Source organism: Lactuca virosa, chromosome 2, assembly GCF_052849685.1.
Source record: "Lactuca virosa cultivar CGN04683 chromosome 2, Lactuca_virosa_CGN04683_v6, whole genome shotgun sequence".
Lineage (NCBI taxonomy): Eukaryota > Viridiplantae > Streptophyta > Magnoliopsida > Asterales > Asteraceae > Lactuca > Lactuca virosa.
The window spans coordinates 422,221-439,643 of NC_136427.1; positions in this window are offsets into that span (position 1 = coordinate 422,221).

A 17,423-nucleotide genomic window follows, 5' to 3' on the forward strand; every position below is an offset into this window, starting at 1 on the left:
TAGAGGTAGTCACGATGGTAAGTTCTGAAGGTTGCATACGAGACCTTGGTATCTGGAGTTGTTTGATCCTTGTCAGAGAAATCATCAAGCGTTGCATAGCACCTTGTGAAATTAGGTGCGATGTTACTGGTGGAGACAGCATGAGGGATAGAGTGTTGGTGCACCAATTGGTGGTGGTTCGAACCCTAAGCGGGGAAGAACCGAGTATTTGAATTGAGGAATCCGCACCTGCTGCTAGAGTTACCGAGGTTCGGCCAGCGAAGGTCGAGGCACCGAATGCTCGCGGGAGAGCTTTACAGTTGACAACGAAGGAGTTCCGCGCATCGCCCGATGTTGTGGCTGGTACTTTTTGTGGGTTCCGTACCTGTTTTGGTGATAATTGACTCGGGAGCGAGTCGATCATCTGTGTCAATAACATTTGGTCGGCACATCAGTAGCCGACGAGAGGCGTTGAGTCGACCTCTACGAGTTTCCATAGCGGACGAGCGAGCGGAGTATGTTATGAATGTGAGTCGAGGATGTGTACTCGAGATCTTCGGTGTTGAGTCCCCGATAGATCTGGTCCCGATATCGATGGGGGACGTGTGTGTCATAGTGGGCATGGTTGGGTTAAGCCGATTTGGGGCTGTCATAGACTGCAAGCGACAGTTGGTGACGATACGAGACCCCAGTAGGGGAGTACTTACGGTGTACAACGAGGGTAACCGATGTGGGTCGGCGTTCTGTTCAACCGCCAGAGCGAGACAGAGTTTTCAGCAAGGCTGTAGCGGGTATGTGTCCTATGTGATGGACACACGAGAGGCCGCTAGGAGGCCAAGTTCGATGGATGACGTTCCGATAGTGCGAGAGTCCCCGGATGTTTTTCCCGAGGAGTTGCCGGGTGTGCCTCCCGAGAGGCAAGTAGAGTTTCGCATCGAGTTGGTTCCGGGGGCAGCGCCTATCACCAAGGCGCCTTATCGCCTTGCGCCGCCAGAGACGCAGTAGTTATCCTCGCAGCTTCAGGAGCTACTAGGGAAGGGTGTTGTGATGTTACGGGAAGCCGTAGTACTCACTAGTCAGAGAGAGGTTGTTGTGATACTATGGGGAGCCGTAGTACTCACTAGTCAGAGAGAGGTTGTTGTGATACTATGGGGAGCCGTAGTACTCACTAGTCAGAGAGAGGTTGTTGTGATACTATGGGGAGCCGTAGTACTCACTAGTCAGAGAGAGGTTGTTGTGATACTATGGGGAGCCGTAGTACTCACTAGTCAGAGAGAGGTTGTTGTGATACTATGGGGAGCCGTAGTACTCACTAGTCAGAGAGAGGTTGTTGTGATACTATGGGGAGCCGTAGTACTCACTAGTCAGAGAGAGGTTGTTGTGATACTACGGGGAGCCGTAGTACTCACTAGTCAGAGAGAGGTTGTTGTGATACTACGGGGAGCCGTAGTACTCACTAGTCAGAGAGAGGTTGTTGTGATACTATGGGGAGCCGTAGTACTCACTAGTCAGTAGGAGGTTGTGGTGATGTTATGGGGAGCCGTAATACGCACTAATTAGCGAGAGGTTGTTATGAGGAAGCCTTCTTGATCTGAGCATGACACAGGAGGGTTTTAGGCTTGAAAATCCCTACGCATGAGTTTTGGGAGCCTGGTGGTCGGACCAGGGGTGAGACCGGGGTCTCCTCAATGATTGGAAATCATTACATTCTGAGTAAGTGTGGACATCCAATCCGAATGGATTGGATAAGTAAAGTACACATGGGTTGCGGGTCCCCAAGCTATGAGTTGAATGAGTCATTGGAACGAGCGATTCCAACTACGGGCGGACCAAACTCTTGAGTTGAGTTGAGTCCTGGTGATGTGTTGTACAGACCGGACCGAAGGGTCCAACGATATAGACCAGACCGAAGGGTCCAACGATGAGTATCAGATGATAGAGGTCGGGGTTGAGTCGATCTCCAGTTGGGTACGAGGTTGCATTTCAGTACCGCCTACCACCCACAGACAGACGGGCAGAGCCGGCGGACGATTCGGACGCTCGAGGACATGCTTCGGGCATGTGTATTGGACTTCGGAGGAAGTTGGGACACGTATTTACCCTTGGTTGAGTTTTCCTATAACAACAGCCATCATTTGAGCATCAGTATGCCACCCTTTGAGCTGTTGTATGGGAGGAGGTGCCGGACTCCCATTTGTTGGGGTGAGGTCGGGCAGCGTGTGATGGGTAGTACAGAGATAGTACTTCAGACGACTGAGCAGATTCAGCTGGTCAGACAAAGGTTGTTGAACCACTCAGAGTCGCCAGAAGAGTTATGCGGATAGGCGACGATCCGAGCTTGAGTTCCAGGTTGGTGATTTAGTACTCCTGAAGGTATCTCCTTGGAAGGGGGTGATCCGATTCAGGAAGAGGGGTAAGTTGGGACCTCGGTATATTGGTCCTTTCAGGGTGACTGCCAGGGTGGGCAGGATAGCATATCGTTTGGAGCTACCTACGGAGTTGAGCCAGATTCACGATACCTTCCACGTGTCTCAGTTGAGGAAGTGTATCGCTGATGAGTCGGCAGTGGTTCCGTTAGAGGACATTCAGGTGGATGCGAGCCTGAATTATGTTGAGAGACCGGTTGCGATTGTGGATCGAAGGATCAAGACTTTGAGAAACAAGGAGGTGCCATTGGTTCAAGTCCAGTGGCAACATCGGAAGGGTTCTGAAATGACCTGGGAGCCGGAGTTAGAGATGCGCGAGCAGTATCCAGAGTTATTTTTTGAGTGAGACTTCGAGGGCGAAGTCTAGTTCTAGTGGGGGAGAATTATAACATCCCGAAATTTAGTTACAACTATTTAGCCCTTCTTTTATTCAAAGTGTCAAGTTAAGCCCTTAAGAGGAATTGGTAGCAAATGAGTACGCTGGGTGTACTCAAGAGTACGCTGCGCGTACTCATGCGCTTATTTTGGACGCGGACTCGCCTGAGTAAGCTGGGCGTACTCAGGGTTACGCTGGGCGTAATGTGTCCATGTGCAAACCCTAATTTCTGACGGGTTCCCTATATATTGGATGCTAAGGCTTATTTCTCAGCCTCCATAGCAGTGAGTAAAACCCTAAGAGAGAACTTTTCATCGTTCTTAGTGAGTGTGTGTGATCTTGGAGCTAAAAGTGCCTTGGTGTGCTAGTGAAGAAGAAGGAGAGGAGTTTGTGGAGACTAGAGTTTGAAGTGCAAGTTTGGATCTGAGATCTACAGAGGAAGGAGCTGCATTTGGAGGTATAAAGTTCAAAACTTTCCTATTCATTTGGTTTGTTGCTTCATGGACCATTTTAGGGTTAAAAGTCCCAAAGGTGGAGACTTTATGAGTGTAATGTGCTCCATGGACCTAGATCTGTCCCATTTCAGTGGTATTTGTGTTGTAGATCCATAAAGTTCCCATCTTGGTCGTGGATATGAGATCATGCTTGAGTATTGGGCTTTCTAGTGTTAGGAAATGGTATATTTTTGGTGTTAGTGACTTGTTCAGCCATGCAAAGGCTTAAAGTCATCGACTTTATGGATTAAGAGGCTTAAAAATGGTTAGATCTAAAAGTTGGACGTGAGTCTTAACTTTTTAAGACCTCAAGAGCTAAGGGACTGAAACTGGGATTTACGCCGGGCGTAATCCCAGTACGCGCGGCGTACGGGGAGGCGTTCCCCGATTCTGAGACTGCCGGGTACGCCCAGCGTACACATCTGGTACGCGCAGCGTAACCCGGAGGGTTGACTTTTGGTTGACTTTTAGGGTTTGGTCTATAGTGGGGCCTTTGAGTTATGAGAGGGGTAAAATGGTCTTTTACCCTTCTGAGAGTACTAAGAGGAGGAATAGTATAGCCTTGAGAGATGTATTGATTGAGAGTATTTATTTTACATGATTAGGCGGAGGCTAGACCTGATTTTACAGAGTTCGAGCTTTACCAAGTTACCCGAGGTGAGTCTTCTCACTATACTTTACCTAGAGTGGTAATTAGAGCTATGAGACAGAGTATGATGTATGCTTTTGCATGATGTGATTTCTATGTGTTATATGCTATGTATGTTACAGAGTTTTCAGAGTTAGGACCGGAAGGTCCACAGAGTTAGGGCCAGAGGGCCCACAGAGTTAGGGCTAGAGGGCCCACAGAGTTATGGGACTGGAGGGTCCCACAGAGACACCTTGACCAGAGGGTCATCAGAGTTATAGCCTCGAGTGGCTAATATGTGTTGTGTGTGTATTTTGGGGAAACTTACTAAGCATTTATGCTTACAGTGTTGTGTTATGTGTCTCAGGTACCAGCGAGGATCGCGGGAAGGCGCCGGTTTGATCAGTACACACACGAGGATATTTTTATTATGATCTTGGGATATGATGTTATGATTGACTATGTGATACAATGGTGTGTTTATAACGATTATGAATGGAAATGTGTTTTATAAAATGTGAAAAATTGTTTTGAAAATTTGAGTGTTACACCTTCGCCACCCTGGAATTCCTCAATAAACAATCACAGTTGATCGGAACTCATCAGAGTATTTTCCAAACGCTTCATTTACATCAGGCGGCGGATCGGTCATTGTATCCCCATGAACTGTCAAAATCGATGAAAATAAGAGAAGGGACTTACAAATTCTATTATTCCAAACATTGAGAGAAGAGAGAAGAGACTCGAACCTGCAATTTCGAGACCTTAGGGCTTAGATCAGTCTTCCTATCTTTCTGTGACTTCATGTAGCACCTGGTTCTTGGTATGTACTTTCATTTAAGAGTTTTGCATTTTTGGCCTGGGACTCGGTGAGTTGAAGGCCCAACTCGCCGAGTAGAAGCGGGATGAGACGCGGGATTTAAGTGATGGACTCGTCGAGTCGGGGCCCAGACTCGACGAGTAGGCTTTGACTGGACAAAACCCTAATATGAGGGTTTTCACCCTATTTAAACAACCTTATACAGCCTCCATCGCCCCTTTATGCTCCCAGAAACCCTCCATAGCAAACCTTAAGTGTTTTGGTGCAAGATTTAAGGCTTTTGAGTGATTTTGGTGGGTTTTGACCACAAGGAAGAAGGAAGAGCATAGAAGGATCATGAGGAGATTGAAGGATTCGAGTTTGGTTCATCATTTGCAGTCTTTGAAAGGTATAAAGTATGTACCTTGCTTGCTTGTTTGTTAGATCCCTTTTTGGGGAAGATTTAGGGCTTTTTAAGCCATATGAGGTAGCCAACCATGATTGCAAACATGGTTGGGGGTCAAGACTTCAGATCTAAGTCTTGGGAGGGGTTACAAGGCAGATTTGGGTGGCTTTTGCACTCAAGGAAGGCCCCATGCAACATAAGAGCCATTTTAGAGCCTTTTAAGCTCAAAAGTCCCATGCATGCACGTGAAGTTCGAAACTTTACGTGCTAGATCGAGCTTAGGGGCTTGGATCTATCTTTTGGTCAAAGGATGTACATCAGAAATCAAGGATTTAGGGTGTGGATGTTATCGACTCGGCGAGTCCGTTCTTGGGACTCGACGAGTCTAAGGCATAAAGTCACATGTGTGTTGAGGGTCAAAAGAACTCAGTTGGGTGCTAGAAAGGTTGTAGAAGGTCCGAAGGAGTGACCCAATGTATTGGACTTAGCCTTAGACCTGGAGTTCATGGGACTCGACGAGTGCTAGAACAGACTCGGTGAGTCCAAGGCAATCTCCTTATGGTTGAAGATGAACTCGATGAGTTGTTTATACAACTCGGCGAGTCAAGGTCAGAACTTGTTCATCAGATGAAGGTGAACTCGACGAGTTGTTCATACAACTCGGCGAGTCGGATGAAGGTTCATTCGATGTTCATATCGAAGAGGAACTCGTCGAGTCGTCGCTAAACTCGACGAGTAGAGTCGTGGATGAGGACAGTTGAAGAGATAGGGACTCGAAGAGTTGGCGGCCCAACTCGGCGAGTCGGGTCAACTGGAAGTTGACTTTGACTTTGACTTTGACTTGGTCAGGGGTAAAATGGTCATTTTACCCTAAGAATAGATTTCAGACTCTGATTAAGTGTTTTGTGGGGATTATAGCCGGAGGATTTCCGGAGCAGCAGCAGACTGAGATTTCCCGCACAGATTATCAGCAGCTACTCGTTCGAGGTGAGTTACCTTCCAGTAGCGGTGGGTCTATGGCCACAATGCCGGCCCACTAGTAGGAGTTGTATGTTGGATGATTGTCTTTGTGATATTCATCTAGGTTGTTACTACCTGATATGTTATATGCTGGCATGATATGTTATATGTGATAGTAGTAGAATTCGGTTGTTAGGACCGAAGGGCAGGTCAGACACCTCAGATATGTCTGACAGTATGTGATGATATGTTTATATGCTGGCATGATATGTTATATGTGATAGTAGTAGAATTCGGTTGATAGGACCGAAGGGTAGGTCAGCACCCCAGAATGGCTTGACATGGGTAGGTCAGCACCCCATAATGGCTTGACACGGGTATGTCGACACCCCATAATGGTCGTACTGGGTAGGTCGGGCACCCCAGAATTGCCCGACAGTATGTATGCGATATGTCTGTATAGTATGTGGTATGATGGGGGAACTCACTAACCATTGTGCTTACAGTTTTAGTTTTGGTTTCAGGTACCTCTTCGTCTAAGGGGAAGGAGCCGGCAGTGTAGCAGCGCATCACACACATATGAATTCCGCGTGGAGTTTTCTGGGATTGTACTCTGACATGTTATTATTTTATGACTTGGGTTTTCAGACATGATACATTGTTTCATGAGATGATGTGTTTTCACAGTATTTTCTTATGAATGTTTTTATGAATCAGTTAATTAAAAAGAAATTTTTGGACTTGAAAATTGGGTCGTTACAAGTTGGTATCAGAGCCCTGGTTTGAGGGATTCGGACACACCCTCGGGAGTATCTGGACTCAAACCGAGGTATTTAAAAGATTTTTACAAAGAAAATGGTTTTCTAAAATCTGAGTCAAAGGGTTTTGAGAAAGAATAAGGTGTGTGATGCGTGCGACCAGCCGAGCTCAAGTAAGTTTTCCCCAAGATACCCATACTTGTTATAATAAGTTATATGATATATGAATTCTGAGGACTGCATGCTAGATTAGGGCTAAGGATCTAGGAGGATGCCTTGTATGCCTGATGTATATTATTCTGAGAACTGCATGCTAGAGTAGGGCTAAGGATCTAGGAAGAATTCCCTATATGCCTGTTGTGCGAGCTGTATGCTAGGACTGTTTAGTCAGCAGTAGGATAGCCTGATTAGGTTATGCCTGATGCGGTTACTCGATGCAGGAATGCTGCTTGCTTTGTGCTTAAGGGGTCCTGGCTAACTTTAACTAACTAGTGAGCGGATATTTAACAGTACTCGCAAGCTAGTTAGGGAAGGAAAGTAGGGACTCCTAGTGCAGCTGATGGCGGAGAGAAGGTCGGAGAGTGCCCCAGGAAAGCCTGGGATGAGACTAGATGGAAAGGGATATTGGTTAAGGGACATGGTGAAGTCGAGACAGTACTTGAGGAAAGTACGGATAGATGTGAAAGGTACTATGGGCCCGTACTACTGGAAGCAGAGGATCCGTACTCGAATCAAGGAAGGTTGAGACAGAACCGGGAACCTTGGAGAGTGTGTTAGACCTCTCGAGAGTATGTATGATCCTGACATTACGCGTGTATTTTTCAGCATGGTGACCACGCGACATGAAGCAGGAGGTTCCAGATCAGGATCAGGATCAGGCTCGGGTGCAGGATCCGAGCAGGTTGATGACAGGTTGCGCGAGTTCATCACGTCTCAGATCACGAGAGGCATTCTTAAGTCGACCCCGGTCATTTTCGGGTCGATCAAGGAAGGGCTTGTTGAACATATGGAGGATCGCCTCCGGGCATTCATGTGACAACCCGAAATTTCTATTCTGTACAACCACTCACTTCAATAGAAGTCATAACTATTTCTGATAACTTTCAAGCTTTTTGGAGTCATTTTGAGTGTTTTAAAGTTAGTACTTCAAGAGATAACAGGAGAGAGGATGTCCTAGGGTTTATTGTGCAACAATAAAGTCCCAAAACTTCAAGAGTTTGGAGTTTACGGCCTAAACAAGGTGTTTACGGCCGTAAACCCTAAGGGGGTATAAATATGACACTTAGTCATTTTTACCACATTTTCACACTTTCAAGAACTAGAACTCTAATCCTCTAAAGTATCATCCGATTTTCCTTCTTGATCTTCAACTTTGTAAGTGTTTCTTGCCCTAATAAGTTGATATCTTACTTAATCTAGGGATCTTACATGATTCCATCCATGAAATCATTCCATTTGTGTAGATCTTCAAGTGTTCTTAGTTTCACCAAGAACACCAAGAACATACACTAGTGTTCTTGGACTTGTATATAGTAAGTACTCTTACCTTGGCTTGTTATAAGGCTTGTTACACTTCTTAATCATCTAGAAAACACAAAGAATCACAAGATCAAAGGTGTTTACGGTCTAGAATGTTCTTGAACCGTAAACCCTAATGAAGGGGCCATTGTGTGCCCTAGTCCCTTACCAAGCGTTGGATGTTAGTCTAGATCCCATCCTTGATGAGCTTAGGACCTTAAACATCAAAAAGACCATGAACCATATGAGTTTACGGCCGTAAACTCATGGAGAAATGGTCCATGGGCCGTAAACTCCACAAAGGAGTGAAATGATGCCACAATAACTTCCTAAGGCTTAGACTTGAAGTAGGATGCTTCCTTATGACTTATAAAGCTTCAAAACACAAAATGGTAGAAGTACCATGAGTTTACGGCCGTAAACTCATGGGTTTACGACCGTAAACTCCAAGGGAGTTGGTACCAAAACCGTAAACTCTAAAAGAGTTCACCATTTGACCCTAAACTCAAATGCAAGGCCCTACAACCCTTAGATGCAATCCTTAGTACTTATAACACTTGAATCAAAGTGTTTTTCATGTCCTAGGATGTCTTAACTTGATTTATTAGTTGTTAAAATGATTAATTGAATACATATATGTGTTATTATATGTTAACTAGGATCCTTGTGTGTGTTCAAGTCTTCACTTGACACTTAGCATCCTATACCATCCTTTCATCCAAACCACTCACTACAGGTGAGTTCATACCCCTTAATTAACCTTTTAAATGATTTTAAATGCTTTTATGGGGGGGGGGGGGAATACAAGTTGAACTATTATAGTTATTAGATCAATCACATGTGATTAATAACTACCAAACAAGTGGATTTCTTACTTTTCAAATTGTGTTATCAAACAAACTACTTTAAACTGTTTTACAAACTCTTTTACATGTCAAATACTTTTATTAAACTCTTTTAAACTTATATTCTGTTAAATGTGTATCTATATAGATATAGTTATATAAGTAGGATTGAAAGGACTTAGGACTGATAGCTCACCTTACTTCCTGTTCCATGTTTGGTTGTGGACTTAGGGTATTCAGGATATTTGTCCGAAGGTCGTTTGAATCCTAGTTATATATTATGTATATGTATATAGATATAAAAGTTCCTTCTTTCATTCAGTTCAATACCTTTGGGTAGAAAAGGTATACAAACATGTTCATACATTCAAACAACGTTACTAGTAAGCTATAATAGGTATAGTTTAGGGAGATACTAATACTATTACTAGAACAGTGAAACATACAAAGAGTCAGTTCATACATGAGTCAATACCATACAGAGAGAACATAACATACAGATAGAGAATACTATGATGAGAAACAAACAATACCATACAGAGAGAACATACATACAGGCTAGACAGAGAAAGAACACATAATACAGCTAGCACATACATTACATATACATTACTACAGTTATGTGAGCCACGTAACAGGGCATGGCATCACCTGTCATGGCCTGGTTTGTATCCAGAATCTCCTTAAATGGAGAGCGTTGAGTTTGTGTATAGATCTATACTGGATTGACTATCCTACACCTTGCTGCTCGCTACAGTGGGACTTAAAAGTCTACGGGTGCCAAACGTCATTTCTTCTGACGTCTTACATCGTCGAGTTTATAGTCGGTAGTATGGTACATGCCGATCACATAGTACTTTAAATAACAATTGGTTTAAGTTAGTTAGTACAGCAGTAGTTACTTAATACAACACTACAATACTATTTCATTTTCCCATTACATTGCTTTATAATCTTCACACAATAAACAATAATGCAAAAACTATATTTTTGGTTAATGATAGTCAGATTTGGGAAAATACATACTCTTACAAGAGACAAACATACGGCCACTAGATGCCTTGGTAGAAGGCTATTTTTAGTAGGAAACATAGGGTTTTCTAGGGGAGTTCAAACAATTACAAACATCTTTCAAACAATTACAAACATCTTTGAAACATCTTACAAACGCTTTCATACAAACACAGACACTAATATACTTATGATCTCACCAGCTTTAAAGCTGATAAACTCTTTCAAAATAACTTGTATTCTCAGGTCACCAATAGACAGGTACTGGTGCCAGGTTTTGAGAAGATGGAGCTCGTTCAAGACTCATCTTTTATTTTGATTTATATTTATGGTGTCTATATAACCTGACAGAACACACTTGTATGACATTATATTATTAATGCAATAGATGATGTTGTTGCTTGTTTACTACTTTGCATTGTTGGGATACTATACATGACGTCCTCCACCCCTGAACGATTCCGCCGTTCCGGTTTTGGGGTGTGACAGATTGGTATCAGAGCATTGTTTATAGTGAATCGAGTGTATCAACCCATAAAAGATATACGAACTATAAACACAGCGGGATTAAAATACTCTGATAAAGATTTTATACTTTTAAATAATAAAATATTTAACCAAGTATACATATCTGCATTCATACTAAAATCAGTGTCACTAGGACAGAACAAAAGTATTACGATTGTTGGGCAACACAATTAGACTTAGACACATATGGTCAACCCTGGGAAGATATAGCCTGATCAACTATATTATCCGAGGAGTGACTAGCATGTGCCTAAGTGTGGTTGTGAGGTTGCAACAAGTCTAAAAACTTACCAGCACTACTACAATGAAAATAATAGAACAGAACATAAACTTAAAATACCATAGGAGTATTTTTTGTTACTATAATTACTTATCTGAGAATTAAAAGTTTTTATTAGTAGGTCAATAATTTCTAAGTGGATACTCTAAGGTTATATGTGACTAGGATGTCATAGACTTAGAATCTATGATCTTTGCTTTTCTTCCTGTTCCTTGTTTGGTTGTGGATTTGGAGTTAGGATCACTTATTCGAAGGTCTATTCTGTTTTGCTTTCATATAACTGGTATGCATTAAGCAAGTATTGAAGTAACTAATAAATATCATCTTATAATTATCTAGATAGTCCGTCTATTAATTAATTCTTTATCCCTTTTCTCGCATAGATATAATGGCTGGATTCCATCTTCCCGGAGACCCGTACTATCCCAACAACGACAATGCAAGGTGGCTGGGAGATGAGCCAGAAGATGATCACCCAATCCCTTTGGATGATCACGAAGCTGAAGGCTTTTCTGATGGTTCGGACTCAGAGCCAGAAGTCAACAACCTACCCCCAGCTGCTCAAAACCCAAACCCGAACCCTCGTCCAGCATTTCAAGGACTCACACCTCTGTGGGCCACAAACTTGAACAGATGGAGTCAGGAACAGGGCCAACCCATGCCCTACAATGGAGACAGAAGCTTCTACAACCTCGCCGAGGGAGGTTCAGATGATAGGATCCTACCTATCATGGTTCGTAGGATTTCTCGGAACACCGAGCAAGGTCTGTGACATCCCCAATTTCACGGCCAGAAAAGACCGATTTGTTTATGCTTTGTTTTGAAAATCAGAGTAATCTTTTAAAGAAATCAATTGCGGAATTTGTTCCCAAAACAAAATATGATAAAAATTATCAAAGCATTTCTTTAAAGAAATGTATTTTCATTTTATAACAAAATCTCGGGATGTCATGTTCAATACAGACCAAAAGCATAAACAGAACAAAATAGACCTTACAACAGTTATTCATAACTACTGGCCTATAATCCAAAATCTCTCGTCAAGTCCACCAACTTATACTCTTGTGCCGTTACATGTAATGCAAAGAAAACTGAGTGGGTCAGGCTTGGGAGCCTGGTGAGCATATAAGGTTTTCAACCCACAATAATACAATTATTTAATTATCAAACAATCAATCCAATTTACCCACCCCCATTATATTCCTTTATTTCATAAAGTTTTACCCTAAGAACCGATTACCCTTCTCCCATTCATTCCTAAGAATTGCCCTAAGGAATTGGCACAAAGTCTAGTGTTGCCATGGTCCTTAGATTACCTCTGGTGAACACGCAGTTCAAATAATTAATGAACACCCAGTTCAAGAACACCCATTGAACACACTCCGCTCAATAATACCTAATGAACACCTAGTTCAAAAACACCTAATGAACACTTAGTTCAAAAACACCTAATGACACTTAGTTCAAATATCTCTGGCGAACACATAGTTCAAAACATCTAGTGAACACTTAGTTCAAATATCCCTGGTGAACTCAATCACCTAAGGAACACAGAGTACGAAAGCTCTTAGTTCAAACCACGTGATAATAATGTATATCTCGATCCTGCAAAACCACTAATATTACATATAAATCATATTTCTAAAACAATCTATCCCATCCCGTCGATCCCCACACACTGACCCTATACAATGATCTTACGAGATCTAGCCTAAGGAATCGATATGAACAACAACTGACGAAGGTGCTTCGGAAATTCCCTGGCAGCAAACGAGGATCAATAAAGACATCAAATGAGGGGAATGGAATAAGTTTCACCACGAACCTTTGTTCGTAAAATAAAGAACCACAAGACAATTAAGTCAGGGGTAGTTATCTAGATAACAATGCCTAGGCGTGGTCCGACTATCATGAGGTATTATACCTCCAGACTCTCCCTATCCAACATCGAACTTTGCCTAGCAGTGGCCTGAATACATGAGGTATTTCACCCCCAGACGCACCCTATCCAGCAATATAACACCAGACATACCTAGCAGTGGTCTATTACCGATACACTTTATTAGGTAGTCTACGAAGTTCCCTTAATTACTTCATGAAAGAAAACGCTGACATATGAAGCTCGGTTGATCACTTCATAAAAGAAACGCTGACTCCAAAGCTCTCTCAAAATAAAAGTATGGGGAAATACTACTAGAGTACTCCCGTACGCTCCCGTAACCGACACACAACATTGTCAAAAAGACTTTGTACATGATAGTACTTCTGGCACATTATAGTACTCTGGTATGCGAAAGTCTCGTACCCAAGAACATAATAGTACCCTGGCACAAGCAGCACCCAAGACACAGAGCTTTGAAAAGGACTTCGTACATAAAAATGTACTTCTGTATGTAGGACGTACTCCACCGATCATCAATCTCACCCCACACGTACTCTTAATAAGAGACTACCCAAAGTCCAATCTTAATTGAACTAAAACATCCCTATTTAAGTCTTAACCCATCACTAGGCAAGCCTACAATGCCTATAATCAATTTTTGATACTATTTCCGTATAGGCAACGCCAACTAGTGTATACTTAACACAAGGTTTTAAGTAATAATATCATATATACACATCTTAACACATATTGAACCATATCTGATTCGCACGTTGTATATTATCAAATATATCTAACACGTATTTTGGACAATAACAAATACTTCACATACATATGTATATTTCAGACTTTAATCAATACTCTTATTAAAATCACGTTCCTAAAAGGTACTATACACATGATACCTTATCGAATGAACACGTAGTTCAAAAATACATAATCCGTACTCCCGGATCTTAAATTTGCCTCATTACCTTTTCCATATTCTCGGATCTAAATCTAACATCTTGATCTGATCCATACTCTCGGATCTAAAACTAACCTACTGATCTGATCCATACATTCAGATCTAAAACGAGTTTATCTCTTTATACTTTTATCGCATGGTCCAACCCATCTTTTATCACCTACCAACAACCTCATCTACCTATGTTCTACCCAACATATTTTTAGATACAAAATACAAATATAGTTTAACTCATTAAAACTTATATAATTCATCCATTCCACAATCATCTCAAATAAACAACAATATATTATACACATAGCACGTATTTCATAGCGAATACTTAATATTTATGTGTTAGAAGAAAGTGACTATACACTCACCTGATTAGAAGATGATCGGACAGCACTACGACTTGTAAAAGTAGTATTCTTTGGTAGATCTGGAAGATCTTCACAAAAATCGGGCTTCTCGCGGGCAGAGCTTCGGCTTGAATGGATAGAGAGAGTATAGAGAGTGAAAGAATGGGTTGAGGGTGTGAAGAATGAGGCAGCCCCGAGCCTCAATTTATAGTGCTCTGGGTGCTCCACTAGTGCTCCACTACCTGCTTAGTGTTCCACTACCTGCTCCACTAATTGCTTAGTGCTCCACTACCTGCTCCACTAATTGCTTAGTGCTCCACTACCTGCTTGATGCTCCACTAACTTTCATTTAGACTCTGTCGGCTAATTCTCGACCGATCTTAAATTTAACAGTAGGAGGAGATTAGACTGCTAAATGAATGCGAAGAATTCGTAACTCCTTCATACGGACTCCGTTTTCGTCTGTCTTTTTACCGTTGAGTTCCTATTAATGAGATCTTCAACTCTCATTTAGGTCGCGTAAGCCAAAAACCGCTCGAACTAAAATTCGAGTTTTGGGTTGTACACTGCTAAGCCAAAACTTTGAAAAATCATAACTTCCTCATACGAAGTCAGATTTGGGCGTTCATACTCTACGACTTTGGTTTAGATTACTAAGGCTAAATATCGCTCTAACGTAAATTCACTTTTTACGTCATTCAGCGTCGTGCCGGTTCTGCCGCGAAACTTCGACAGGTCATAACTTCTTCGTTATAACTCGGATTTCGGCGTTCTTTATATGTACGGAATCCTTGTAACATATACTAAAACTTAGTTAAGATTATTCATCCTAAATAATATTCTATCAAAAAGTCATTTTTGACGCCTATCGTCTCTTAATTTACTAGCCCTGATCTACGGGCGTTACAATTATCTCCCCCTTAGGATGATTACGTCCCGGAATCATCAACGAAAATAGGACTTGTATAATGATTCCATACGCTATCTCTTCATCCTAGGTAATAACCGTAACTTCTATGTTTCCTCGAAAGAGTATTTAACTCTATGGCTTTCTTGACCGCAGACGATGCCCAATCTTGCATCTGCTTATCGTACTATGTTGTACTTTCAATCGTAACCTTCGAGTTACCAAATAAGTCCTTATTGTGGACTCCTTCTTCTTCTTAGGATAAATAATTTCCTTTATCTATTGTAACAGTCCGATGGGTCGTGCTCTATTGACCTCTCATCGCACGATGCGAGCTTAGACTCGGTCTTTTTAAAGTTAAATTCCAGAATGGAATATAACTTCCTTCATATTCTAATGTGATATAATCACATTTCAGCATGTAGCATTTCTACCCGCAATCTCTTTCAACAACGAGCGCGATACTACCAATCGCATTAATTTCAACGTTCTGACTTAAGTCAGATGTTACATCTAACTTGGTCCTCTAGACCAATTAACATACTCATCGTAGTCGGACTCAATTTGGATACGACCACTAGGGTCGGAGCAACGCCCATCTCACTAGTCATTACCGAAACAATGGTAATGACATACCAGAATAAAACGGAATCAATCACTAGCGTCCTGGTAACCTTGTGACTTTCCCTGATCCAAGTGCGAGTCCTGTGCTTCCGGTAGTATATGCATCTACTACCTTTCACACCGACTCATACCCGTCCCAAGTATTGTCCCGCAGTCGACCAAGTCACCATACAAGAAAATCACGAAACAATTTAACACATACGAATGTGTCCAAATAATCAAAAAGAATTTCCCCTAGACTCTACTAGGAATTCTTCATTGCGTATCTTCAATCATCGATTCTACTTCAACTCGATTGGTGATGGAAATACCGGGTGATGAGACAACCTCAAGAATTACACCAATCTCTCCATCATCCTGCCAATTGAAGGTGTACTTCAGACGTACCGTACTCCTCTAAACGTACTGTTATTTCATAAGACATACTCTAAAGGCAAGATACCACTCTTACGATATCTTCTGATAGGTGTCATCCACTATCATAAGCCTTTTTCATTTCCTCCATTTACTCAACTTCTCTACGAGTCTTCACCATGACCCTTTGTACACCCAAGCAGACATTCGGTTTACCAAGCGAGATATTTAAGATAAGAAAGCTTTAATTACGATAAACATATAAATCTCCTTATCACCCCGAAACGTTTACATGCTAGTTCTAATATCGTAGTCATACACTTAGAATCCTACACACATAAGGTTTCGAGATCCGGTCGGCAACAGACCATAGATCCGAACAAATAATAGCATCAATATAGCTATCACACAAAACATTTAGCACATAAAAGCATTTTAGGCATCATTCCTAAAATAAACTAGTGCTTGTGTCAATTTAGGTGTACTACCTAACATATCATTACTTAGCATTCTAAGTTTAAGTCTAGAAATTTCCTACAAATTCCTAGTTCGCTTAAACTAATGCTCTGATACCAACTGTGACATCCCCAATTTCACGGCCAGAAAAGACCGATTTGTTTATGCTTTGTTTTGAAAATCAGAGTAATCTTTTAAATAAATCAATTGCGGAATTTGTTCCCAAAACAAAATATGATAAAAATTATCAAAGCATTTCTTTAAAGAAATGTATTTTCATTTTATAACAAAATCTCGGGATGTCATGTTCAATACAGACCAAAAGCATAAACAGAACAAAATAGACCTTACAACAGTTATTCATAACTACTGGCCTATAATCCAAAATCTCTCGTCAAGTCCACCAACTTATACTCTTGTGCCGTTACCTGTAATGCAAAGAAAACTGAGTGGGTCAGGCTTGGGAGCCTGGTGAGCATATAAGGTTTTCAACCCACAATAATACAATTATTTAATTATCAAACAATCAATCCAATTTACCCACCCCCATTATATTCCTTTATTTCATAAAGTTTTACCCTAAGAACCGATTACCCTTCTCCCATTCGTTCCTAAGAATTGCCCTAAGGAATTGGCACAAAGTCTAGTGTTGCCATGGTCCTTAGATTACCTCTGGTGAACACGCAGTTCAAATAATTAATGAACACCCAGTTCAAGAACACCCATTGAACACACTCCGCTCAATAATACCTAATGAACACCTAGTTCAAAAACACCTAATGAACACTTAGTTCAAAAACACCTAATGACACTTAGTTCAAATATCTCTGGCGAACACATAGTTCAAAACATCTAGTGAACACTTAGTTCAAATATCCCTGGTG